Source organism: Oryx dammah, unplaced genomic scaffold (genome assembly GCF_014754425.2).
Source record: "Oryx dammah isolate SB20612 unplaced genomic scaffold, SCBI_Odam_1.1 HiC_scaffold_2, whole genome shotgun sequence".
NCBI classification, from domain to species: Eukaryota; Metazoa; Chordata; class Mammalia; order Artiodactyla; family Bovidae; genus Oryx; species Oryx dammah.
The window spans coordinates 145048664-145075623 of record NW_024070186.1 but is presented as its reverse complement, the minus strand read 5'-3'; positions in this window follow the sequence as shown (position 1 = coordinate 145075623).

Here is a 26960-nt window from a genome sequence, read left to right as displayed (position 1 = left end):
AAAAAATCCATATTTTAAAAAAGCTTTAAAAAAGCTCATATTTTATAGTTCTTTCTATGTGAAGGACTTTGTGTTATTTATTTCAACATGAAGGGATGAGGAAGACATATCTATTTTTTGAAAGTTTTAATTTAGGGTGATCCAGCTAACTAGTCCGGAGAAGGCAATGACACCCCACTCCAGTACTCTTGCCTGGAAAATCCCATGGGCAGAAGGAGGCTGATAGGCTGCAGTCCATGGTGTTGCTACTAGTCGGACACAACTGAGCGACTTCACTTTCACTTTTAACTTTCATGCATTGGAGAAGGAAATGGCAACCCACTCCAGTGTTCTTGCGTGGAGAATCCCAGGGATGGGGGAGCCTGGTGGGCTGCTGTCTATGGGGTCGCACAGAGTCAGACATGATTGAAGCAACTTAGCAGCAGCAGCAGGAACTAACTAGTCAAATTACTCATTTGAGAGACAATCTAGGCTTCCCAGGTGGCTCAGTGGTAAAGAATCCACCTGCCAATGCAAGAGACATGGGTTTGATTCCTGGGTCAGAAAGATTCTCTGGAGAAGGAAATGGCAAACTTTTCCAGTATTCTTGCTGGAAATTTCCATGGATAGAGGAGCCTGGTAAGCTATCATCCCTAGGGTCACAAATAGGAGGACACAACTGAACACTCATGCACAATCAAAACCCAAGTGGTTTCTAGACAGAGTAAGATCTGTGATCTTTCATCCTTTCTAGGTTTCTATTTTCCAGTCATATCTCCAACAGCACATTCTCAACCCAACCATCTTGTCCCAGAACTTGCTCATCTTCCTCTTATCATTCATTACTTGTGCACATACTAGGCTGTTGCTCTGAAGTCTGTCTGCCTCAATCAGGCCAAAACTTTTCTTGCTTGTTCCCAGTAATAATGGCTGTACACATCCATCTTACTGCTTAGACCATTGCTTCCGGAAACTTAGATTCTTTTTCTTTTTGCTTTGTTTTCCCTGTTTGTTCTGTGTCTAGAAAATTTTATTAAACTCAATAGTTGCCTTTGGTAAGCTTGTTTTATTCACTTTATTGTTAAGCTAGTAAATGTGTAGAGTGTCTCTGAGGTCCCTGAAGTCAAAAGACTGTTGGTCTTTTATCTGCATGTCCAGAATGGTTTCATTGATTGTTAGACATTGTGCTACAATGTTGAGAATCTCTATTTTATTGTCTTCCTAATAGAGTGATGAGTTTGTTTCTTACAGGCAGTTAACTTTAACTGAAGATTAGCATGCTTAATACAGTTCTGTTGTTCAGCAATGTTAGGTCACTTCTAGAGTTGCCTTGATTTAGAACTAGAGAATCTCTTCCTTACACTGTAGTGTTCGGGGGAAATTACTCAATGTCCATGATGTAGAAAGTGATCTTTCATCTCTGGTTTGTACATGAATATTTTTCATCCTTTTGTGAAGTAGCGACTTCACTTTCACTTTTCACTTTCATGCAATGGAGAAGGAAATGGCAACCCATTCCAGTATTCTTACCTGGAGAATTCCAGGGACAGGGGAGCCTGGTGGGCTGCCATCTATGGGGTCATACAGTGTCAGTCACGACTGAAGTGACTTAGCAGCAGCAGCAGCAGCTGCAGCAGCAACAGCAGTAATTCAGTTCAAATTTCCAGATAGATTTTTATTTTCAAGTTTTGTTTTTTTTCCTCATCTCATGGAGTCTTATCCTGTGCATTTGTACTTATAACCAACCAAAAATTAGTGAAAACTTTGCATAGATTTCCAGGCAGATTTCTGGATCTCCTTTTTGTATATATTTCTATGATTTTGATATCTTGTCTGACAAATCAGGTCTCCTTGGTAGCCCCAAACTCCCATTACTCTCTCTAGAATCAGCTAGGCCTCTGTGGTCCAATTGGCACCACCCCCTATCATGGATCACCAAGATACTGGTTTTATTAATGAGAAAGTGATGGATGACATTTGAAAAAATAGTTTTAGTGGAAGCATCAGAATGATCTTATTTCAGGTTCATAGGTGTGAAAAGAATGATGAAGTAACTTCAGTCATTGAAAATTTCACTATATTTTCCCATAGTTGACTCTTCAAAATATGAGAGATATGTGCTGTTATGTTTATCTAGAAAAAGCAGAATAAAGGAGTCACCAAACATGAAGCAGTGCTGATGGGAACACTAATAGAAATAACAGTAGAACAAAGCATTATTAATAGTGGAGGTGAAGAAGACTCCTGAAATTTTAATTTGTTTTACTCCTAGTATTCTGTTAAGTGAATGCTTATACATTTATTGCAAGTTTTTGTATTATAATTATATTTTTTTCCAGTGGTCTATGAGAACTTGCTTCTGACTTTTCATCCCACAGTTCATAAAAGAGCTTATCTAGGAGTCTTTAACATTTAGTTAGTATGGATCTTTTTAAAAACTAAGTGTTGTTTAGTACTTTGCTAATATCCATAGCTAAAGGTGTGAAACGATTATATAGTTGTTATATAAATGACAAAAGAAACTGTGTAGCTCTATTTAAGGAAAAATGAAAGGAAAATAAATGGTTAGATGGTTAATACTATTTATTAGCATTAGATATTATAGTACAGCATAGTATAAAATTTCAACATTCAGAAAACTAAGATCATGGTTTCCAGTCCCATAACTTCATGGCAAATAGATGGGGAAACAGTGGGAACAGTGTCAGACTTTACTTTTGGGGGCTCCAAAATCACTGCAGATGGTGACTGCAGCCATGAAATTAAAAGATGCTTACTCCTTGAAAGAAAAGTTATGACCAACCTAGACAGCGTATTAAAAAACAGATACATTACTTTACCAACAAAGGTCCATCTCATCAAGGCTATGGTTTTCCCAGTAGTCATGCATGGATGTGAGAGTTGGACTATAAAGAAAGAGTGCCAATGAATTAATGCTTTTGAACTGTGGTGTTGGAGAAGAGTCTTGAGAGTCCCTTGGACTGCAAGGAGATCCAACCAGTCCATCCTAAAGAAGATCAGATCTGAGTGTTCATTGGAAGAACTGATGCTGAAGCTGAAAATCCAATACTTTGGTCATCTGATGTGAAAAGCTGATGTCTTGGAAAAGGCCCTGATGCTGGGAAAGATTGAAGATGGGAGGAGAAGGGGACGACAGAGGATGAGATGGTTGGATGGCATCATCGACTCAATGTATATGAGTTTGGGTAAACTCTGGGAGTTGGTGATGGACAGGGAAGCCTGGCATGCTGCAGTCCATGCGGGTCACAAAGAGTTGGACATGACTGAGCGACTGAACTGAACTGAACAGCATAGTATAGGGTGCTGCTGCTAAGTTGCTTCAGTCATGTCCGACTCTGTGCGACCCCATAGACGGCAGCCCACTAGGCTCCGCCATCCCCAGGATTCTCCAGGCAAGAATACTGGAGTGGGTTGCCATTTCCTTCTCCAATGCATGAAAGTGAAAAGTGAAAGTGAAGTCGCTCAGTCAGGTCCAACTCTTCGAGACCCCATGGACTGCAGTCCACCAGGCTCTTCTGTCCACGGGATTTTCCAGGCAAGAGTAATGGAGTGGGGTGCCATTGCCTTCTCGGTAATATAGGGTAGTATAGTACAGTATTCTGTGCTGTGCTCATTCACTCAGTAGTGCCCGATTCTTTGAGACCCTATGGACTGTAGCCCATCAGCTTCCTCTGTCCTCGGGATTATCCTGGCAAGAATACTGGAATAGGTTGCCATTTCCTCCTCCAGGTGATCTTCCTGATCCAGGGATCAAACCCTTGTCTCCTGTGTCTCCTGCATTGCAGCTGGATTCTTTACCTGCTGAACCAATGAAGACACCCCATAATGTAGTATGGTGTATATAGTATAAAATATAACATAACCAATGCACTGGAATATAGAATTCATCTGTCTTTTGTGTTATCATTATTATTCAAAAGAAGCAAGAGGGAGTTTCTGTAAGACTGTTCAGAAACCAAACACTTTATGTCCTCTATAATTTTGCAGGTCTATTTCAATATAAATCAAATCTACCATGCAGGTAAAATCAAAACGGGGAAAGAAAATATAATGGACAATATGCTTTAGAGGCAAACTTACAGTTTGAAGTGATATTTTGTAATGGAGAGGGCTGCAAATCAAGAGGGTGAACCAATTTTTAAATAATTTTTCTACTGCCATGACACAACAGGGAACATATTCTCAGGACTCACTGATGTCTGTGGAAGTGGTTGAGAGGCAGGCTCATCACTTAAATGGTAAAGTAGATTTGTCTTTGTTGCTGTAAGTAGACTGGCCTTAATCGAAAAGAGCTAATGCTTCACAATCTTTTTGCAGCCTGTCACATTTCTGCTGTGCTTTTCTCTGTGCTACTCTGCACAATGGCTGTGTCCTAATTATAGGTTGTCTTCTGTATAAATGGTGGTGTTGACTGCATATCGGAAGCCTGTTGATTCTCAATGTAGTTCACTATTGATAATAATTAATGACTTGCTTGCCTTTATGTAGGAATAGAATGCTGATAATTCTAGACATGGAGAAAAACCTGTCACATCCTATCATTTAAAACATTTTATTAGAGGAAGTCAGGGATTTAAAATATTCTCAAAAGAAAATGGTTTATGTTTCTATGTTCTTGGCCCATGAAAATGTTTGGATGTAATAATAAAATTATTTTTGGAACATTTCATTGCTCTAAAAGTAAATGTTCAGAAAGTCAGAAAAAAAGTGTTTTTGCATTTAGATACATCTTCATTATTTAAAGAATAAAGTTATAAGAAATACCAAATGCATTAGTATCAATTATGGAATAGGTATTGCAAAAGAATTCCCAGAGAGTTTTCAGGTGTTAGGTTCTTGGTTCTGTAGGTCTGAGCAAGTTGACCCTGTCAGATAATGTCCTGTGATTGGATCCCAAATAAAGGTGCTATAAATGTGAGGTAACTTTGCATAGAGAAACTATGCTTTTGGAGCTTGCCTTCTAATTTCAGCTTAAAAGTCTTCACCAAAGCATGTTGTGGAGTATCTCAATAAAGATCCTTAATTGTCCCCAAATATTATAATAAAAATGTATAATTTAGATAACAAAGCCCTAGGTTTTAAGGCCTTACTTGGCAAGTTATTCTCTATGTGCTTTTGAAAATAATCACTTGCATAGTAATATTTTTACTTATAAAAATAAAATTAAATTAAAGCACACCTTATAGTATGGTAGAAAGATTAAGGAGAATATTTACAAGATTTGGAAACTATAAATAAAATATAGTAAATTTCATTAATTCAATTTCTATTGAAAGTTTTAAGTATAATATAGAAAATAAGATGGGAGTTTGAAAAAAACTGAAAATAAGATGGCTATTCCATTTTGAAAGGAATTCTGCTTGGGGAGTATTTAGTAAACAAACATCTCTTTGTGTCTTTTAAAATATTTTCACTTAAATTTCAGCTTGCCTTAAGTGGATTGTTTAATAACCTTCTGTGGCTTTTCTCAGCGTGATGATGGAAACCAAGCTCCTTACCCCACTGGCAAAGCATAATGACATGTGACCTGTCACTTACCTTCTTAGTGTCAGACCACAGTTTCCTCCACTGACTCTGGCCTCTTCAATCTCAGAGCACACAAGCTTGCCCTACCTTAGGGACTTTGCACTTTATCTTTCCCCAAATTATTTAATTTGGTTAGCAGTCAAATGTCAGCTCCCTCAAATCACCTCTTAATTCATCTCTCACCTCAAATGTCACCTTTGCAAATATATTTCTTATGGCTTTTAAAGTCCTGAAAGTCATCCATCCCCTTGTTCCCCCCTCCCCTTTTTTTTTGTAGTATGCATGGCTATTTGATGTCATATAGTTTGCTAAGGCTTCACTGGGAACAAAAACTTTTCCTCTACCCTCTCAGTTTCAATTCCTGTGAACCTATGAATTAAATTGACAAAGGACAGTTGAAACAGAGAAAAAAAAGCTTGCTTGTATGCAAATACAAACTAACAAAAGAAATAAGTAGCTTGCTAAACAGTTAAATGTAGAGGCTTAGGTACATTATTTAGTGAGAGAAGAGGTGATGGGGGAGAGGCTTCAATGGAAAAGACAAATCAGTTCCTTTAGAAAGACAAATGGTGTTTTTCTTAGACCCAGAGGGATGGTACGGGGAGGGAGGGAGGAGGGAAGGAGGTTCAGGATGGGGAACATGTGTATACCTGTGGCAGATACATGTTGATGTATGGCAAAACCAATACAGTATTATAAAGTAACCTCCAATTAAAATAAATAAATTTATATTAAAAAAAAGACAAATGGGCTTCCCAGATGGCTCAGCAGGTAAATAGTCCTCTGCCTGCAATGTAGGAGACCCAGGAGAAGCATGTTCAATCCCTGATCCCCAGGTTGGGAAGATCCCATGGAGGAGGAAATATCACCCCACTCCAGTATTCTTGCCTGAAAAATCCTATGGACAGAGGAGCCTGGTGGGCTACAGCCCAAAGGGTTGCAAACACGACTGAGTGATTAAGCACACACTCACACATAAAGACAAATGGGTTTTTAGGAGATTAAATTGAAGACAAGAAAGTTTGTGATATGTTTGTTTATGCAGGTGTGAGTGGTCTTTCTATCTTGTTCATGACCGTGAAGCTTTCCTAGAGAATGGACCATTGGTAGGTTGTCTCTTGGTCTCTCTCCTGGGAGTAGACACTCCAAAGTGGGAATTTATAACAATTTCACTTATGAGAAGTTGTTGCTTTTGGTCTGATAACTGAAGCTCTGAGAAAACTCCATCTGCTGTTGAATCTCAAATCTTCAGCTGAAAATAATCTTCATACTACCTATGGAGTTTGAAGTGAGTTCAGTTCAGTTCAGTCACTTACTTGTGTCTGACCCTTTGGGACCCATGGACTGCAGCACACGAGGCTTCCCTGTCCATTCCGGAGCTTGCTCAAACTCAGGTTCATCAAGTCAGTGATGCCATCCAACCCTCTCATCCTCTGCCATCCCCTTCTCCTCCAGCCTTCAATCATTCCCAGCATCAGAGTCTTTTCAAATGAGTTTGTTCTTCACATCAAGTGGCCAAAGTATTGGAGTTTCAGCTTCAGCATCGGTCCTTTCAATGAATATTTAGGATTGATTTCCTTTAGGATTGACTGGTTTGATCTCCTTGCAGTGCAACGGACTCTCAAGAGTCTTCTCCAACACCACAGTTCAAAAGCATCAATTTTTTGGTGCTCAGCTTTCTTTATAGACCAACTCTCACATCCATACATGACTACTGGAAAAACCATAGCTTTGACTAGATGGACCTTTGTCAGCAAAGTAATGTCCGTGCTTTTTAATATGCTATTTAGTTTTGCCATAGCTTTTGTCCCAAGGAGCAAGTGTCTTTTAATTTCATGGCTGCAGTCACCATCTGCAGTGATTTTGGAGCCCCCCAAAAATAAAATCTGTTACTGTTTCCATTGTTTCCCCAAGTGAGTTCCAAGTAGATCCCTACAGCTGTCATAACAAAATTCCACAGACTGGGTGACTTAAACAGAGTTATTTTCTCACAGTTCTGCTGGTTACAAGTTCAAAAACAAGGTGTCAACATGGTTGGTTTCTTTAGAGGCCTTGTTCCCTGGTTTGCAGTTAGCTTTTTCTCTGTGCATGAACATCCCTGGTGGTTCACAATGTGTTCTGATCAATTGCCTCATCTTATAAAGACACCAGACAGACTGAGTTAGGACCAACACTTATGGCCTCATTTTATTTATTTATTTTTTAATGTATATATATTCTTTTTTAAATTTTATTTTTCCTTTTTTTACTTTACAATACTGTATTGATTTTGCCATACATTGACATGAATCCACCACGGGTGTATACAAGTTCCCAATCCTGAATCCCCCTCCCACCTCCCACCCCATATCATCTCTCTGGATCATCCCCATGCACCAGCCCCATGCATCCTGTATCCTGCATCAAACATAGACTGGCACTTCGTTTCTTACATGATAGTATACATGTTTCAATGCCATTCTTCCAAATCATCCCACCCTCTCCCTCAGAGTCCAAAAGTCCGTTCTATACATCTGTGTCTCTTTTGCTGTCTTGCATAAAGGGTCATCATTACCATCTTTCTAAATTCCGTATATATGTGTCAGTATACTGTATTGGTGTTTTTCTTTCTAGCTTACTTCACTCTGTATAATCAGCTCCAGTTTCATCCATCTCATTAGAACTGATTCAAATGTATTCTTTTTAATGGCTGAGTAATACTCCATTGTGTATATGTACCACAGCTTTCTTATCCATTCATCTGCTGATGGACATCTAGGTTGTTTCCATGTCCTGGCTATTATAAACAGTGCTGCGATGAACACTGGGGTACATGTGTCTCTTTCAATTCTGGTTTCCTCAGTGTGTATGCCCAGCAGTGGGATTGCTGGGTCATAAGGCAGTTCTATTTGCAATTTTTTAAGGAATCTCCACACTGTTTTCCATAGTGGCTGTACTAGTTTGCATTCCCACCAACAGTGCAAGAGGGTTCCCTTTTTTCCACATCCTCTCCAGCATTTATTGCTTGTAGACTTTTGGATCGCAGCCATTCTGACTGGTGTGAAATGGTACCTCATTTTAAATTATTCACCTTTTCAAAGGTCTTATTTCCAAATATAGTCACATTCTTAAACACTATGGGGTTAGAACTTCAACATACATATTTTGGGGTGACATATCTCAGCCCATAACATATACCATTTACTTTAATTCTTTACTACCTACTGTACCCCCTTGGGCTGCAAGGAGATTAAACCAGTTAATCCTAAAGGAAATCAGTCCTGAATATTCATTGGATGGACTGATGCTGAAGCTGAAGCTCCAATACTTTGGCCACCTGGTGAGAAGAACTGACTCATTGGAAAAGACCCTGATGCTGGGAAAGATTGAAGGCAGGAGGAGAAAGGGATGACAGAGGACGAGATGGTTGGATGGCATCACTGACATGTTAGACATGAGTTTGGGCAAGCTCTGAGAGCTGGTGATGGACAGGCAGGCCTGGCGTGCTGCAGTCTATGAGGCTGCAAAGGGTCAGACATGATTGCATGACTGACTTGAACTAAACTGTCCCCCACCCCATGACATGAGTTCTTAGATGCAGAAAAATGCCTGACTTCATTGCTCTCAACCTATAAAGCTATTAGTAGTCATATTTGGCTGTGGTTGTTGGACAATAAATACTATTGAACACTTGAATATAGTGTTTAAATGAATAAATATGTATTTCTAAATGCTGAGTAGAACACTCTCCAGTAGAATATGTATAAACATATTTTGTATACAGAGTCAATGGAAAGACAGAATAACTTTCTCAAACATTTGGAAAATTGTTCAGTGTCAAAAACTGAAAATATACTTATTTTAGTTTGAAAATATTACTCTCAAAATTATCATATTTAAAATCTCTGAAAGTCTAAGAATAGTCTTCAAGAAGAAAGAACATTCTTTAGGAAAATGGCTAAATAACTTACATAGAAAAACAAAGTCATATACTTAGCCAACTTTATCATGAAAGATATGTGAGATAAAGAGTTAAAATGACCAGAATGGAGCAAAAAACTTTTAGAGAATACATGCTGAAATGTGTGCAACTTAAATAGTACTTTGAAGAAGTGAAGAAATATTTAAAAACCAGTTATAGAGTGTCTGTGTGTGCATTAGTCTCTCAGTCATGTCCAATTCTTTGTGAGCCCATAGACTGTAGCCCACCAGGCTACTCTGTCCATGGAATTCTCCAAGCAAAAATACTGGGGCAGATAGTCATTTTCTTCTCCAGAGGATCTTCCCAACCCAAGGATTCAACCTGGGTCTCCTGTATTGCAGGCAGATTCTTTGCTGTCTGATTATACAGTAGTAAGATGCAAAATAGAAAAGTTAGGAATAACAGATAATAAAAATTGGTAGGCTGAGGAGTGAGTTGCAGAATTTTGTAGCTCATGGTTAATGAATAATTTGAATTAGATCAAAGGGAAAATGGTGATTTGTGGTCAATGTGTAAATACTAGAGATCTTAAATTTAGAAATTAAGAAATTTCTTAAATTTTTTGAAATCAAGAAATTTCTTAAATTTTTTATTTTTTTATTTTTATTTTTTTATTTTTTTTAGAATCATGTGAAAGCTATTTTTTATTAAAAGTACAGTTGATTTACAATATTGTGTTAGTTTCCAGTGTACAGCAAAGTGATTCAGATATATACATATATAGTATACATTTAAGAAAGCAAGTGTTACTGTTTTCATGATGTACTAAGGATTGTGCACATAGATTGAGGTTGTTATGACATTAGATATATCATATATATCATACAACTGGAAAAATGCAAGTGAAAAATTAGACCCTTTCTGCTATAAGCTTTGGAAACCGGATAAGTGGCTCTTTGTATTGCTATTTTTAGTGTGGAAGAAGCTAGTGACAGGTAATGGTTTACAGCAAGAAATATTGATATTTATCCCTTCACGGTGATTTAGTAAGTTGGAAAGCAGTATAAAACAGAACTTTGAATTAAAACAAATCTAAATGAACAAAGAATTAAACTAGGGCAGAGAAGTAAATTTCAGAGTCATTATGGCAGAAATAGTCTCCTCATCAAGGAAAGGAGAGAAGTAATAGCAAGTCATCTAACATCCAGGCTTGAAGAATAACCACATGCAGTTCATATTGTGTGATTTTCAAGAGAATATGCTATTACCAAAAAAAAAAAAAAAAAGGAGAATTAGAACAAGACTGTGTCTTGGCTGAAGTAACTTAAATAATTTTCAGTGTGAAATAGGGTTAAATTTACTAGGGAGAAATGACTTCATGTTTTTTCACTGTGTTTTGGAGAAGTGATCGGTGGGATAGCAGTTTGCTTTCTGTTCTAGTGGTATCAACATAATTAAGATAAGATAATCTACATTCATATTGAGTGATGGTACTTTGTGATTATTATTTTATTATGTAATATACAGTTTTGAATTTTCCTCTCCATATCTATCATTGCCATTGCTACCACCTCTGAAACTTTCATTTGGAACATTTTGGACTATTAATTGCCCTAGGAGATAATTTGAAGAACACTGAGAAAAACCATGAACCTTAGATTCCAAGGTGAAGTTCTGGTATTTTCAATTCAGTACTTATAATCCAGTCAATTTTGGCTGAGTTAGCATATAGAATAACTGTACATATAGCAGAGGATATCCCTAGAAGGGACATCCTGGAGAAATATTGCTGAAGAGAGGTGAACAGAAGGAAAAAAAGAGAAAAAAAAGAAATATTAAGCTACACCTTGGTAAGTTATTTGAGTCTTTCTTCAATCTCTCATCATCAAAAAATGTAATAATAATAATAGTAAAAATAAAACAACAGTGATACATTTTTAAAAAGTATGTTAGTCACTCACTTGTGCCTGACTCTTTCTGATTCCACGGACTGTAGCCCACCCGCCAGGCTCCTCTGTTCAGGGAATAATCCAGGCAAGAATACTGGAGTGGGTAACCATTCCCTTCTCCAGGGGATCTTCCTGACGCAAAGATTAATCTCAGGTCTTCTACGTTGCAGGCAGACTTTACCATCTGAACCACCAGGGAAGCCCAAGTAATTCCATGGTGTTAAAGAATCTGCCTGTAATGCAGGAGACAGGGGTTTGATCCCTGGGCCAGGAAGAGCCCCTGAAGAAGGGAATAGTTACCCCCTCCAGTGTTCTTGCCTGGAGAATTCCATAGACAGAAGAGCCTGGAGAGCTACAGTACATGGGGTTGCAAAGAGTTGGCCATGACTGAGCAACTAACTGACTCATAAAACTGCTTCTAAAAATAAACCCAGACAGGTCATACCATTTTATATTTATATTTCTGTGAGGAAGAGCATAATACTCTGCTTTAGTAGTACTTTTATCTTTACAAGGGGCTATGAAAAACAGAGCATCTCTTTGGTTAGAAAGTTTTCCTCCAGAATCTCACAAGTTTGCAGGTTGATGAGTTGTCACACATCAGAACAACAAGGTCAACCCTGGTGAACAGGAAAAGCAACCTCTGGCGGGACTGTGATCTTTCTCACTAGCTTGCCAGTTCCTCCTCCCTTGTGGATCTTGGAGCCAAACTCGTATTTTCTTCTATTTTCTTCTGCTACTGTGAGAAATTCAGGTGAAAAGCAAAACTCAAATCCCAAGACACACTGGAAACTCATTCTTTTCTGTTTCCTTATGGCCATAAGATTTCCCCTCTCACTTTCAGGAATAAACAGTTTTGGGAAGCAATCTTTTACAGTTTTAATAGCTTGTGACATTTGCAATCTCTAAAGTCCAGCCTTTTCTCTAAAGGTTCCTTTTCACCATTTAGGGCTTTGGGATATTTTCATTTGTGGTCTGAGCAAGGTTTTCCTTCTACCTTTCTCCTGGATTTTTTTTTTTTTTTTCCTGAACTAGATACCGGTGTGTCTGTCCTATGTTAAATCATCAACACAAAGTAAAACATGAGAAATATTTCCAAGCTGTTCATTCACAAATAAGCAATCTACATATTTCTTAAAATATTTCTTCAACTTGTCTATGCATATAGGCAACCAGAAGCCACACATGAGTTTTCTTTCATTCAGTGTTTAGAAGATAGAATATTGCTTTACTCATTTAGAAAATAATTCTATATGGAAAACATTTGGAGTGGATATAGCTAATTTTCTCCTTAATTCACAGTGTGCAATATCATCATGAGTATTTTCTGTGAACTGAGTTGTTTAAGTAATTTGATTGTGACCATAAAGACATGGACAGATATACAAAGGTATTTGAAGTCTTCAGGGAGAGCAGTACTGCTTCTAGAACTTGTACTCAGATTTTATTCTTTTGTAAAGGTACACTGTTTCAACTGCTTCTGTTGTGATTTCAAGTAATAGAGAAGGCTTAACTTTTTTTTTTCCCCTTCAGTTTAAGTAATATGTAGAAAAGTTAATCTGAGGACAAATATACTTCTTTTTTTTAATGTTTCTTAATATGTTGATTTGGATAAACGACTAAATTCACTGCCTTACTTGAAAGGAACTGTATTTAATAGTGACTGAAATGAACTGTCTGATTATACTTTAACATTGTGACTCTGTTATTCTAGAAACAGCATTCTTGGGATGACTCTTAGACCTGGATTATGTATTTGGTAGTAGATCTCTCTAAAATCAGTATTTTGTGTTATGAAGAGATAATAATTAGAGAATAAGCTAAAGTTGGAGAAGGCAATGACACCCCACTCCAGTACTCTTGCCTGGAAAATCCCATGGACGGAGGAGCCTGGTGGGCTGCAGTCCATGGGGTCCTGAAGAGTCGGACACGACTGAGTGACTTCACTTTCACTTTTCACTTTCATGCATTGGAGAAGGAAATGGCAACCCATTCCAGTGTTCTTGCCTGGAGAATCCCAGGGACGGCAGAGCCTGGTGGGCTGCCGTCTATGGGGTCACACAGTCGGACATGACTGAAGCAACTTAGCAGCAGCAGCAGCAGCAAGCTAAAGTTGGGTAGTTCGTACCTTGAAACAACGTTACATGTCATTATTTTAACTACTCATGTGTTGTACAACTTTTCTAATAAGAGAAAGTATAAAGTATATATATATATATATATATATATATATATATATATATATATACACACACACATATATATGCATGTGTGTGTTCAGTTGTGTCTGACTCTTTTGGGACTCCATGGATTATAGCTCATCAGTCTTCTCTGTCCATGGGATTATCCAGACAAGAATATTTGAGTGGGTTGCCATTTCCTTCTTCAGGGGCTCTTCCAGACCCAGGGATTGAACCCATGAGACCTGCTACATCTCCTGCATTGAAGGTGGATTCTTTACTGCTGAGCCACAGAGAAAGCTCAGTGTGTGTGTGTGTGTGTGTGTGTGTTTGTCTCTGTATATGTGTGTGTATATGTGTGTGTGTATATATACATGGGCTTCCCCGGTGGCTCAGACACTAAAGCATCTGCCTACAATATGGGAGACCAGGGTTCGATTCCTGGGTCGGGAAGATCCCCTGGAGAAGGAAATGGCAATCCACTCCAGCACTCTTGCCTGGAAAATCCCATGGATGGAGGAGCCTGATAGGCTACAGTCCATGGGGTCGCAAAGAGTCGGACACAACTTCACTTTCACTTTCTATACATATATATATTTATATGAAAAATAGTGGGATTTGAACATATGCAATATACACACATATAAATATATTTAATATAATGAGATTTGAACAGATAGATAGCTGTAAATATTTGTCTTTGTCTATGCATTTATCTATTTAAATCCAACTACTTTATATTTTACGTGAGAGCCTAGTCTTCTTAATTATAAGAAGCTAATTTTTACATAAATTTAAAATATCCAGTGCTTAGTTTTGTAAAAATTTAAAAATTTGTAAAAATTTAACTAGTCTTGTTTTTTATAGTACATAAAAGTTCACTGACGGATAGTAAGAAATTTAAATAACGGTGCAAAAAATGTCAGGTAAATGTTAAAAAGAAGATGTTGATTTAGAATAACTTTCTTTTAAGTACTAAAGACCAGCCAAGAGGAAAGGAAATCTGAGTTATTAATATATAGAGGAAATGAGGAATATGGAAAACTATAGTTTTTCATGAGATAATAAAATAACATAAGCAAAATTCTTATAATTTAAAGAATAGAAATTCCTTGTATTAAAATCTGAAGAATGCTTTCAGTTCAGTTCAGTTCAGTCGCTCAGTCATGTCTGACTCTGCGAACACATGAATTGCAGCACGCCAGGCCTCCCTGTCCATCACCAACTCCTGGAGTTCACTCAGACTCACGTCCATCGAGTCGGTGATGCCATCCAGCCATCTCATCCTCTGTTGTCCCTTCTCCTCCTGCCCCCAATCCCTCCCAGCATCAGAGCCTTTTCCAATGAGTCAACTCTTCGAATGAGGTGGCCAAAGTACTGGAGTTTCAGCTTTAGCATCATTCCTTCCAATAGAACACCCAGGGCTGATCTCCTTTAGAATGGACTGGTTGGATCTCCTTGCAGTCCAAGGGACTCTCAAGAGTCTTCTCCAACACCACAGTTCAAAAGTATCAATTCTTCGGTGCTCAGCCTTCTTCACAGTCCAACTCTCACATCCATACATGACTACTGGAAAAACCATAGCCTTGACTAGATGGGCCTTAGTCGGCAAAGTAATGTCTCTGCTTTTGAATATGCTATCTAGGTTGGTCATAACTTTTCTTCCAAGGAGTAAGCATCTTTTAATTTCATGGCTGCAGTCAGTGTGGTTCCTACAAAGAGAGCTAAATAGAAATCTGCTAGTGTCGGCCTTAGAGGTGAACACAGGTAAGTTTTCTTAAAACCCGGAGGCCACTCTTGGTTTTTAAGTGAAGGATTTCTAGGATGAGCAAGGTAGCATGTTTTTTACCTTGATTATAAGCCTCTTAGTTGTATGTTGCTATTCTTTTCATTTTGGTCACAACAAATAACACATAGACTTCATATTTCCTTCCTGCTTCCACTCTTGTACCCTAAGGGTACTATTTATATGGCAACAAAATTATCTTTAAAAATGCAGTTCTTATTATATCATTCTTTTATTTAAAATATATTTACAGTGTTTTAGTTCATGTAGAATAGTAAACTTGAAGTTCTTTACCGTGGCCTGTCACTGGTCCCTTCCTAGACGCAACTCAGACCTTGTTCTCAAATGCTTATTCTTCACTGTCCCTAGTAGTGTTCCTCTCTTCCTAGATTAGTTCACATTTGTTCTTGTCTCAGGGCTCAGTCACTAGCTGTTTTACCAGCTGGAATATTTTCCTGACAACCTCTTCCCTTGCATGAATCTTTGAGATGTCATTTTTTTGATAGCTGGACAAGGGGTGTGGCATGGTTGAGTCATTCTCTACAAAAAATTAATTGATTTTTCTTTCCAGCACTTTCCACTATATCCCAAACTAGACTGCTTATTTCTCATGAAACACATACACAAAGAACCAGTCCTAAGGGAAGAAGGTGTCTTACCTATTGTGATTGAATTATTTAATCTTAGAGCCTAGAGAATTTTTGTACCAGGTAGTTCTGATCCTATATTTTGTGAATGAATGGGTATGAGCAAAACATGTGCTCAAAAGTTATTTGGTAAAAAGAACTAAAAAATACACCTAGGACTTTCCAGCTTCCATTTTCCTTGAGAAATCAATCATCTTATAACTTGGCTTTCCAATTCTGAATCAGTTAGTCAGTCATTTGCCTTTGAGATACCCATGGCTCAAATAATAAAGAATCTGCCTGCAATTCAGGAGATGTGGGTTGATCCCTGAGTCAGGAAGATTCTCTGGAGAAGGGCGTGGCAACCCACTCCAGTACTCTTGCCTGGAGAAGCACCATGGACAGAAGAGCCTGGCAGGCTACACTTGATGGGGTCACAAAGAGTTGGTCATTCAGTAATTCTGACAGCCAATTGGTATTTTAAATAGTCCTTAAGTGCCACGCTAGGAATATCAGGGGTGAACTAGCCAAGACTGGTAGAATCACCATCTTAGGGAGCTTATATTCTAATAAGAGAAGAACTGGAATATAGGCAAACAAAGAACATAATGATATCAGTAAAAAGGAAGCCTTTATGTTTTAATTTTCCTATAAATCATTGCAAGTTGTAAAACAGAATAGTGAGAATATTGAGTCATACTTTAGAAAGATGACACTAACACTCATCTAGATTGTTTTGCTATTGTGCTGCCATACTGGATATTTGTCTCTTCATCCAAAAAAAAAAAAAAAAAAGTGAGAATTTGATGACTTGAGAATAGTTAGATGAGCTTTGATTTTCAAAACTTTATTGTTATACCTGATTCCTGAATATGTCTTGGCTGCCACTGTAATCTAATGAGTTTAATCTTCACAACTTTTCCATTTCCATTTTGTCTGCCTTGCTTTAATTATAACAGAGTTAAAAAAATTTTCCACATATTAATACTGAGACAATTTTAAAATAAAAGTCCAATGGAAAGTAATAACTGGAGTAGCTATGAAAACACAAAATATCCTATATTTTTTAATTTCAATTTTAATTGGCTGAATTCTATGTCTGCATCTGTTACATTTTCACTCAGAAAATGAAGTGGAGGGAATTCCTTGGCGGTTCAGTGGTTAGAACTCCATGCTTCCACTGCAGGTGGGTACATTTTCAATCCTGTTCAGGGAATCAAGATCCCATATACCCTGTGGCATGCCCAAAAATAAATAAATACAAATAAGATAAATAAAAAGAAAATGAAGTGGAGGATTATGACAACTCAAATAAGAGAACTTTTACAATCATCTGAAGAACTACTTCTTTAAAATGGATTTTTCAATGAAAAATGTCATATATTTTTAACCATCTTAAGTCTAATATTTTAAATATTTAATATTAAAGCTTGAATTAAGTCAATCATTTCCCTTATTTACTTATTTAAACAATGAATTACCTTCTTCAGCAAAGCTTAACTCTGTCAGAGAATGAAGTTGTGCTTCTCTGGTTAAAACAGACAATGCCGTATAGTATTCTGTACTAGAAAGTTGCTAAGAGTAAGTGTTCTCACAACACAGTACAAAGATAGTCTTGTGAGTCGATATGTTAACTTATGGTAATCATTTCACAATATATGTGTATATCATTATCACATTAAACTTCTACAATGTTATATGTTAATTATATTTCAATAAAGCTGAGTTAAAACACACACACATAACAGAAATAACCATTGGGATGAAGGGCAGGAAGTTGGTGGGGTCATGTGTACTTCCCTCCCCTGCTGACTGATCCTAGGCAGGAATAGAGAGGTGGATTATTAAAGATCAGTTTGAAGATAATTAATATAAAACATCTTTGTATCTGTGATTTTTGAGTATGAAAATCAGAAGCTATTTGGCAAATTTGATTTTAATGAAGGGATTTGTTACAGCATGCATTGTGAGTAAATAGCTAACAATTAGGGCTGTTGTGATTGTGGACTTTTCTGGATGACTGAGAATGGAAAATCATAGGCAAACTATAGATAATATTGGCATCAAGAACTGTGTTAAATTCCCACTTAAAGTGCAGATTTGGAGACTTTGTCAGAAGCAGCTAACAAGTTAGAAAATAAAAAAAAAATAATAAATCTTTATTTGAGGGTACATTCTTTAGGTAGGATCCAGATTTATCCAGAATCTTCCTCATATTAATAGAAGATCTTCATGATTAAACACAAACACATGTATGCTAAGTCGCTTCAGTCATGACTGACTCTTTATAACCCTATGGACTGCAGTCCACCAGGGTCCTCTGTCCATGGGATTTTTCAGCAAGAATACTGGAGTGAGTTGCTATGCCCTCCTCCAGAGGCTCTTCCTGACCCAGGGATCCAACCCAAACCTGTATCTCTACGTCTTCTACATTGGCAGCTGTGTTCTTTACCACTAATGCCACCTGGGAAGCCCCAATAAGTAGATGACACAAGTGTAATTAAGTACCATTTAGATGTTAGACAACTGTATTTGAATTAAAACAAATGTGATTGCTGGCACTATGGCATGGAGAGGACAGGGTATTTAACCAGTTTCATTTGTGGCCCCCCAAATTTTTAAAGTTCTTGAAATAATGAATTTGCCTTTTCATGACTTATTTTTTTTCCTTTTGTGGAGGAAAAATTGATTTCAGGTATATGTATAGATATCACACATATATTACCTGTTATGTCATGCAATTGCTGGGCAGTACAATATAGATGTCACTCACAATAACCAAGTTGTCATGAATATATGAGTGAGTAAGTGAATCCTTGGTTGTGTCTGACTCTTTGTGATTCCATAGACTCTAGCCCATGAGGCTCCTTTGCCATGTGATTTTTTCCAGGCAAGAAAATGGTAAGTGGGTTCCCATTTCCTCCTCTAAGAGATATTCCCAAACCAGGGATCAAACCTGAGTCTCCTACATTTCCTGCATTGCTGGCAGATTACCTCTGAGCCACTGGGGAAGTCCAGTCAGGAATATATAAATGACACTAAAGAACATCTGTCAATATGCAATTGATGCTAATAGAACATTAGGCTTCTATTTTCAATAACTGGGCAAAAGCATGATAAGAAATCAAATGTAAGAGAGCATAATTGTACTTTAATAATAATAAAATAGCCTATATTCACAGTAAGATATATATATATTACATACAAATATTCAACATACTGATAATTTTGTTTTCAAAACATGTACTGTAAAGATTATATAAAGTCTATCGTATATTCATACATGTTTGGTAAATTGATTGTCTAAATAGGAGAGAGGAAACACTTTGATTTATATATTTCCTCCTTTTTGCTCTTTTATATTTCTTTTCATTTCTCTTCTCATGTTTAAAGATTAATTGTTGTTTTCTTGATTAAGAGACATCTATATATTGATTTGGGATTCAATTAGTTTTAAAAATCCTAATTATTTTATTCTTCTTACAACTTCTTTTGAAGGTTTTGCTTATTTTTGCTTTTTAATTGTTCCCACTGGACCCTGTTTCTGAGAGGAAAGGAGATTCATTTATTTTCAAATAGGAATTCCTTAGTACTGATTCCTTCTTGCAGGTAAACATGACTTGGTGGTTTTTAGACTTAATTCAGAGTTTCTAATAGAGTATTGATGAGATTTTCCTGAACAACACAAAGGCTATCACAGATGATTTTACATTGACTCAGAGAACCCTAATTACTTAATCTGTTTTTTTTTTTTAAACCATAAATTGCATTCAGAGGAGCATAAAGCATACAGGTGACTAAAAGCTTGGCTTATAGAGTGCAGGATGAGGCTCAGGGTTTATGTGTGTGTGCATGCTCAGTCACTTCAGTTGTGTCTGACTCTTTGCAACCTTGTGGACTGTATTCTCCGAGGCTCCTTTATTCATAGGATTCCTAAGGCAAGTATACCAGAGTGGGTTGCCATGCCCTCCTCCAGGGGATCTTCTGGAGCCAGGAATCAGAACCCAAATCTCCTGTGTTTTCTGCTTTGCAGGCAGATTCTTTACAGCTGAGCCACCGCGGAAGCCCCTCAGGGATTGTACTGCAAAATGAACTCCAAGTGGCTCTTGAAACTTGCCTTTTCCGCATTCTTTTGATGTCTCAGATGAGATGACTTTGTCCAGTCTTCAGAAATGCAACTTTTTTCTACTGCTACTGTGTGATAGGGTTGTTTGTATTTGTCAGTCTCATTTGGACTTCCTGCTGTGCTTTTCTTAGTTACATTCTATTGTGTGAAAATATAATGAGGCAGGTCAGGAATGGGGGAAGGAACCAGGGGTGAGAAGCCTTGGTTAGATTTTGACTCTACCAGTTCAGTTCAGTCGCTCAGTTGTGTCCGACTCTTTGTGACCCCATGAACTGCGGCACGCCAGGCCTCCCTGTCCATCATCAACTCCCAGAGTCCACCCAAACCCATGTCCATTGAGTCGGTGATGCCATCCAACCATCTCATCCTCTGTCGTCCCCTTCTCCTCCTGCCCTCAATCTTTCCCAACATCAGAGTCTTTTCAAATGAGTCAGCTTTTCGCATCAGGTGGCCAAAGTAGTAGAGTTTCAGCTTCAAAATCAGTCTTACCAATGAACACCCAGGACTGATCTCCTTTAGGATGGATGGACTGGTTAGATCTTCTTGCAGGGGACTCTCAAGAGTCTTCTCCAACACCACAGTTCAAAAGCATCAATTCTTTGGTGCTCAGCTTTCTTTACAGTCCAACTCTCACATCCATACATGACCACTGGAAAAACCAGCCTTGACTAGATGGACATTTGTTGACAAAGTAATGTCTCTGCTTTTTAATATGCTGTCTAGGTTGGTCATAAATTACCAGAGGACAGCTATTTCAGAAAAAGTAGAAGATATCTGCCCTATCTATTATATGTTTTTGGACAGTCATATGAGAGAAATCGTATGAATGGGTAATGCAATTTAAAGAGCAGTGGCAAAACTAGTCTAGCATTTGGACTATGATTTTTTTTTTTTTTTTTTTGGTCTGCAATCTTTTGAGAGGCAGAAACTCAAAAAACATTCTCAAAGCAGCTTTGTTATTGTTTTTCAGAGACAACTACTCCATTTCCTCTTCATTTCTACATAATGAAATTTTGATCTGGGAGGTCATGCTGTCACTGTGTTCTTTGGCTATAGCTATGATTTCCCTGGAGAAAGAAATGCAACCCAGTCCTGTGTTCTTGCCTGGAGAATTCCATGGACATAAGAGTGTGGCAGCCTGCAGTCCATGGCGTTGCAAAGAGTTGGACATGAATGAGCAACTGAGCATGCACACATAATTTACACATGATATTCAGGCCCAATACTTGCCAACAAAAGTCTGTCTAGTCAAGGCTATGGATTTTCCAGTGGTCATGTATGGATGTGAGAGTTGGACTGTGGAGAAAGCTGAGCACCAAAGAATTGATGCTTTTGAACTGTGGTGTTGGAGAAGACTCTTGAGAGTCCATTAGACTGCAAAGAGATCCAACCAGTCCATTCTGAAGGAGATCAGCCCTGGGTGTTCTTTGGAAGGAATGATGCTAAAGCTGAAACTCCAGTACTTTGGCCACCTCATATGAAGAGTTGACTCATTGGAAAAGATTCTGATGCTGGGAGCGATTGGGGGCAGGGGGAAAAGGGGACGACAGAGGATGAGATGGCTGAATGGCATCACTGACTCTATGGATGTGAGTTTGTGTAGACTCTGGGAGATGGTGATGGACATGGAGGCCTGGCATGCTGCGATTCATGGGGTCGCAGAGTCGGATACAACTAAGCGACTGAACTGAACTGAACTGATGTAGCCAAACCACTGACAAATGCAGCACTAGAAACAACAGTCATTTTTTATAATAGCTCTCAAATTTTGAGATTGGGGTTTGGCTGATATATGATGTCCTCAGTCATACTCAGGGGATGAATGATACAAGGTGGGCTCTGCTTTGTGGGTCCTTCATTTTTTTTTTTTTTTTCTGAGACCAACAAACAGATCAGAGTATGTCTACCTAATGGCAATAGCAGAAGGGCAAAAGTGAGCAAGCTTGACATTCTAAGCCTCTTGCACACTTCTACTTACCTCACATATGCTAGTATTTCACTGGCCAAAGCAAGATATTTGGCCAAGCCCAGGGTCAGGAAATTATACATATCACCATCCCATGTAGGATGATGCAAAGTACATGGCAAAGGAGAGAGAGACAAATTGGGATCATCTTGCAACTTACTACTGGCACTTCCCTAGAGTAGTATGCTCCAAAGTGAGACAGTTGGATGTATACACAAGATCATGAAGGCACAAAATATATTAATATATATTAAGAACAAAATTAATCTTATGATGAACTTGAACAAATTTTTTTTTATTTTGAAACTTTCAATCAGTTTATTTAGAGTTATCAATTCTAAGTATTAGCTGTTACATAATGCATAGATCCTATAGTTAGGTGGTAGTAAATAATTTAAATATTAAAATCATAGGTAGTAAAATACATATATATGCACCCTTTCCAATTTGAGCTACATTTTGAAATTTATAACATCAAATTAACATCCTAAGTCAAACATCAATATAGAAGACAGAAAATAATAATAACTAAGATGGCTGCTACCTTCTACATATATGTATTATAGATGTATTTTCATGCTGATTGCAGTTCTTAAACTTGAAATTTGGAAGAACTTCTTAATTTTTCACATGGTTTCCTCTTTCTGGGATATATTTTAGCAGAATAAATTCACTTTGTAGCACTCTTTATAACATTTGATTTTATTTAAATTATATTTATCTTTGCTAAATCAGACATGTATTATTTTTATTAGAGATTTTAGGCTTTTTCACAGTATCACATTGCTATTATAAAGTTATTAAAATATAATCTAATAGTCTGCTTTACTAACTACTATTGCTTTTCTCTAAATGTGTTCTTGTCAACATAATTTTATCTATATTTCAATTGGCCCTGCAGAACCTGATATTGTTAAAGAGGAAAGGCTGATAATTATTCCTCAGGGCACACTTTATCATATTCATGCTTTATTCAGCCCATTAGGAAATAAAATTGTATTTGGTTTTAGCATGCACATAATTTTCTTTTGTGTATGTCTGTGTGTGCAAAGTAGTAATTCTAGTAGCTAAAATTTGAACTCATACACTGTCATAGAAATACTTTAAAACTGAACTATTTTTTGCCTATTTGAAATAGAGTATAGATGCTGACAGCCATCTAAAGGAGGTTAATAAAATATAGGTAAAATAAACACAGACCAACCAGATTTGTTGGTTTAGGAAGCAGCAGAAGTCAGATTTGTTTAAGGCGGGGGGGTGGGGGGAGTATGAGTTGACAAGATCTAATTTTAATACTTATCTGACCTGTGCTCTTGAAGAAGCCACAGCCTCTTGATTTTCTGTTTCCTAATCTAGAAAATGAAGACAATGATAATCAAGTTTCCAGTCTTAGACCTTTTGGGCATGATGAAATCAAATATCAGGGAACTGTTAAGCAAAGTTTAATGTGGTACATTTATAACCTGTTGTAATAGAAATGGAGTCATGACCTGGTAGTTGCTATTGAAAGTAATAGAAACTAGGGAATAAGCTGGTGATTTAAACAGTTTTAATAAAACAGAAGCCTCCTCTAAGTTTCAGATGCCTGGCTGATCAGTGACACCATGGAAAACTTCAGAGCAGAAAAAGAACTGTATCCTTTGACTTTATGAGATAGAAGAGACACACTTGTTATGGAAATGTTACCTAGTCCAAGTTTGCTTTGCTTGCACAACAGGCCAATGAATCCGAGAGACAAGGTGTTGAGGCAAGGAATATGACTTTTTTCAGAGAGTCAGCTGACTGAAAAAATGGCAGGCTGTGGTGGTGGTTGTTTAGTGACTAAGTTATGTGTGACTCTTGTGACCTCATAGACTGTAGCCTGCCAGGCTCTTCTGTCCATGGGATTCTCCAGGCAAGAATACTGGAGTGGGTTGCCATTTACTTCTCCCTGGGATCTTCCTGACCCAGGGGGCAAACCCAGGTCTCCTGCATTGCAGGCAGATACTTTACCAACTGAGCTATGGCAGACGGCAGACTAACATCTCAAAATGGCCATCTTATTGGGGTCTGGATGCCAGATTCTTGTCCAGATCAGATAAGGGAGGGGAGGGGAGGAAACAAAGTAAAAAGGAGATATCTTGTAAATATCTCCTAGAATGGCAAGTCTTCAAGCAGGGAGATGTGTCATTGTCTTCCTTACTGCCATCTACAAGTGGATAGGGATCTGAAGAAAGTCACTTCAGCTTAACGGTCAAGAAGAGGACAGGATTTTCTGAGTCAGGCCATTACATATGATTATGATTACAGAAGCAGCAGAAAGGAAATCTAATAAATAATTCCAACATGGAGTCAGAACTGACTTTTCCCTGAAACAGAAAAATAGCGAAAATTTTGGCTCTGAAACTTTATGTATTAGTTATAGATTTAACATGTAAGTGTATATGTGTAAAGACTCTCTGACACACACAAAGAGGCACATTTAGTAATTTTAGAAGAGGAAGACATTTCAGGTAGTAGGAACAGCTCTGAAAGGTAGATATAGGTATGAAGAAGGTTTGCTCAGGAAATCCTTTTTTTCTGAAGCAAAGACTAAGGTTCAGAATGCAAAACAGTGTTTACACAGTGTGACAGGAAATGAGCAATGTTTATAAATTTCTCAGCAAGTAATTTCAATCAAAAAAGAGTGTTCAGTCAAATTTATCTGGCAGTAGCCTTATGAATAGGCTGGATGGAATGGAGAATAAATGATGATCAGCATCATGTTGAGAGTTTCAGGGTGAGAAGGAGTTACAGGATTAAAGAGGGGAGAGGACATATCTGATGGTCATTTCCAAAGAGATGATTATATGACTAACTGGATTAAAAATGGGGAGGAGAAAGAAGGTTTAAAAGGTTTAGTTTTTTAGGTTAAGTGCATAGACTACATATGCACATGCACTTACTTAAGTCAGAAAGAGAAAAACAAATACTGTATATTACCGTATATATGTGGAATCTGAACAAAGAACTGGTATAGGTGATCTTATTTGCAAAGCAAAAATAGAGACACAGAAATAGAGAACAAGCATATGGCTATCAAAGGAGAAAAGGGGAGACTGCAATTGACACCTATACAGTGCTTGTATAGAATAGATAAGTAACGATAACCTACTATATAGTACTGGGTGTGCATGCATATTAAGTTGCTTCAGTCGTGTCTGACCCTTTGAAGCCCTATGGACTGTAGTCTGCCAGGCCCCTCTGTCCATGGGATCCTCCAGGCAAGAATACTGGAGTGGGTTGCCATGCCATCCTCCAGGGGATCTTCCCAACCCAGGGTGTATCTTATGTCTCCCTCATTGGCAGGGAAATCCTTTACCACTAGTGCCACCTGGGTATCCCATAGCATAGGGAACTCTCTTCAGTTTCTGTGGTGACCTAAATTGGAAGGAAATCCAAACGAGAGGGGATATATGTATATATATGAATATATGATTCACTTTGTTATACATTAGAAACACAGCATTATAAATGGTCTAAATTTTTTAAAAAAGGGAATCTATAACATAAAAAAATTTTTTTGCACAAATATTTTTAAAATCATTAGTATTGGACACTCAGTTGTGTCCCACTTTCCAACCCCATGGACTGTGGCTCATCAGGCTCCTTTCTTCAGGGGATTTCCCAGGCGAGGATATGGGAATGGGTTGGCATTTCCTCCTCCAGGGGATTTTCCTGACCCAGGGATCAAACCCAGCTCTCCTACACTGCAGGTGAGAGTCTTTATCATGTGAGCCACCAGGGAAACACTTTAAATCAATGTGGAACTATAATTTATGTACAAAAATATAGTTTTTCTGAAATAGTAGGAAAAAACAGAGCAACTTTATAAAATGCTGTATAGTAACTAAGAAAGATTAAACATGATAGGCATTGAAAGAATTTGATTTAATAACTACTCTAATATCAGAAGACTTTTTAAATGGAAGTATTGCTTCCCTGGTTGCCAAAAAATGCATCTGCAATACAGGAGACCTGGTTTAGATCCCTGGGTTGGAAAGATCCCCCAGAGGAGGACATTGCAACCTACTCTAGTATTCTTGCCTGGAGAATACCATGGACCGATGAGCCTGGTGGGCTACAGTCCATGGGGTTGCATAGAGTCTGATATGACTGAGCAACTAACACTTTCAATTTCATAGTTAATTTACAATGTTATGCTAATTTCTGGTGCACAGCATAGTGATTCAAATATATATATATATATATATATATATATATATATATATTTATATTCTTTTCCACAGAGATTTATTACAGGATATTGAACATAATTTTTGTGCTATACAGTAAGACCTTGTTTATCCATATTTGTAATATTTTACTGTATAATTAATAACAATGAAATCAGTGCCAAATTCCCAATGGGAAAATTTTTATTCATTTCCTTTTAATAGTAGATTCTGTTCTGCTGTGAAAGATTAATAAGCAAAAACCTCAATTAGATAGAGTGGGGAGGGGCTATATCCCAGTATAAAATAAAAAGTTTGGGAAAAAATAGAGTTGGGAGACTAGAAGGGGGCACTCTCATGCCCTGTGACAATGACAACCCAGCAGGAAGAAGAAAAATTCTATTTTTTATTGGCAAGGACTCAGCCAATGAAAAGCCACAGACTTTGTTACTGCAACCTCCCTGTAAACTTCCATTTCCTCTCTGTAAAAGAGCTCTCCTTGCCTTGCCACGCTGGAACTTGCATGTGGCTCACCATGTTTGCAGACCCTAAATTCTAACTCTCTGCTGATTCTGAATAAATCCAATATTGTTGGGTAGTTATCTGGAAGTCTATTTGTTTTAGGTTAACATTTTGGTGGGCCTCTAAGAGGACCAGAAGTGAGTCTCGATAGCTCCAGGTCTAGTGAGCCAACAGGTGCAGTCCCA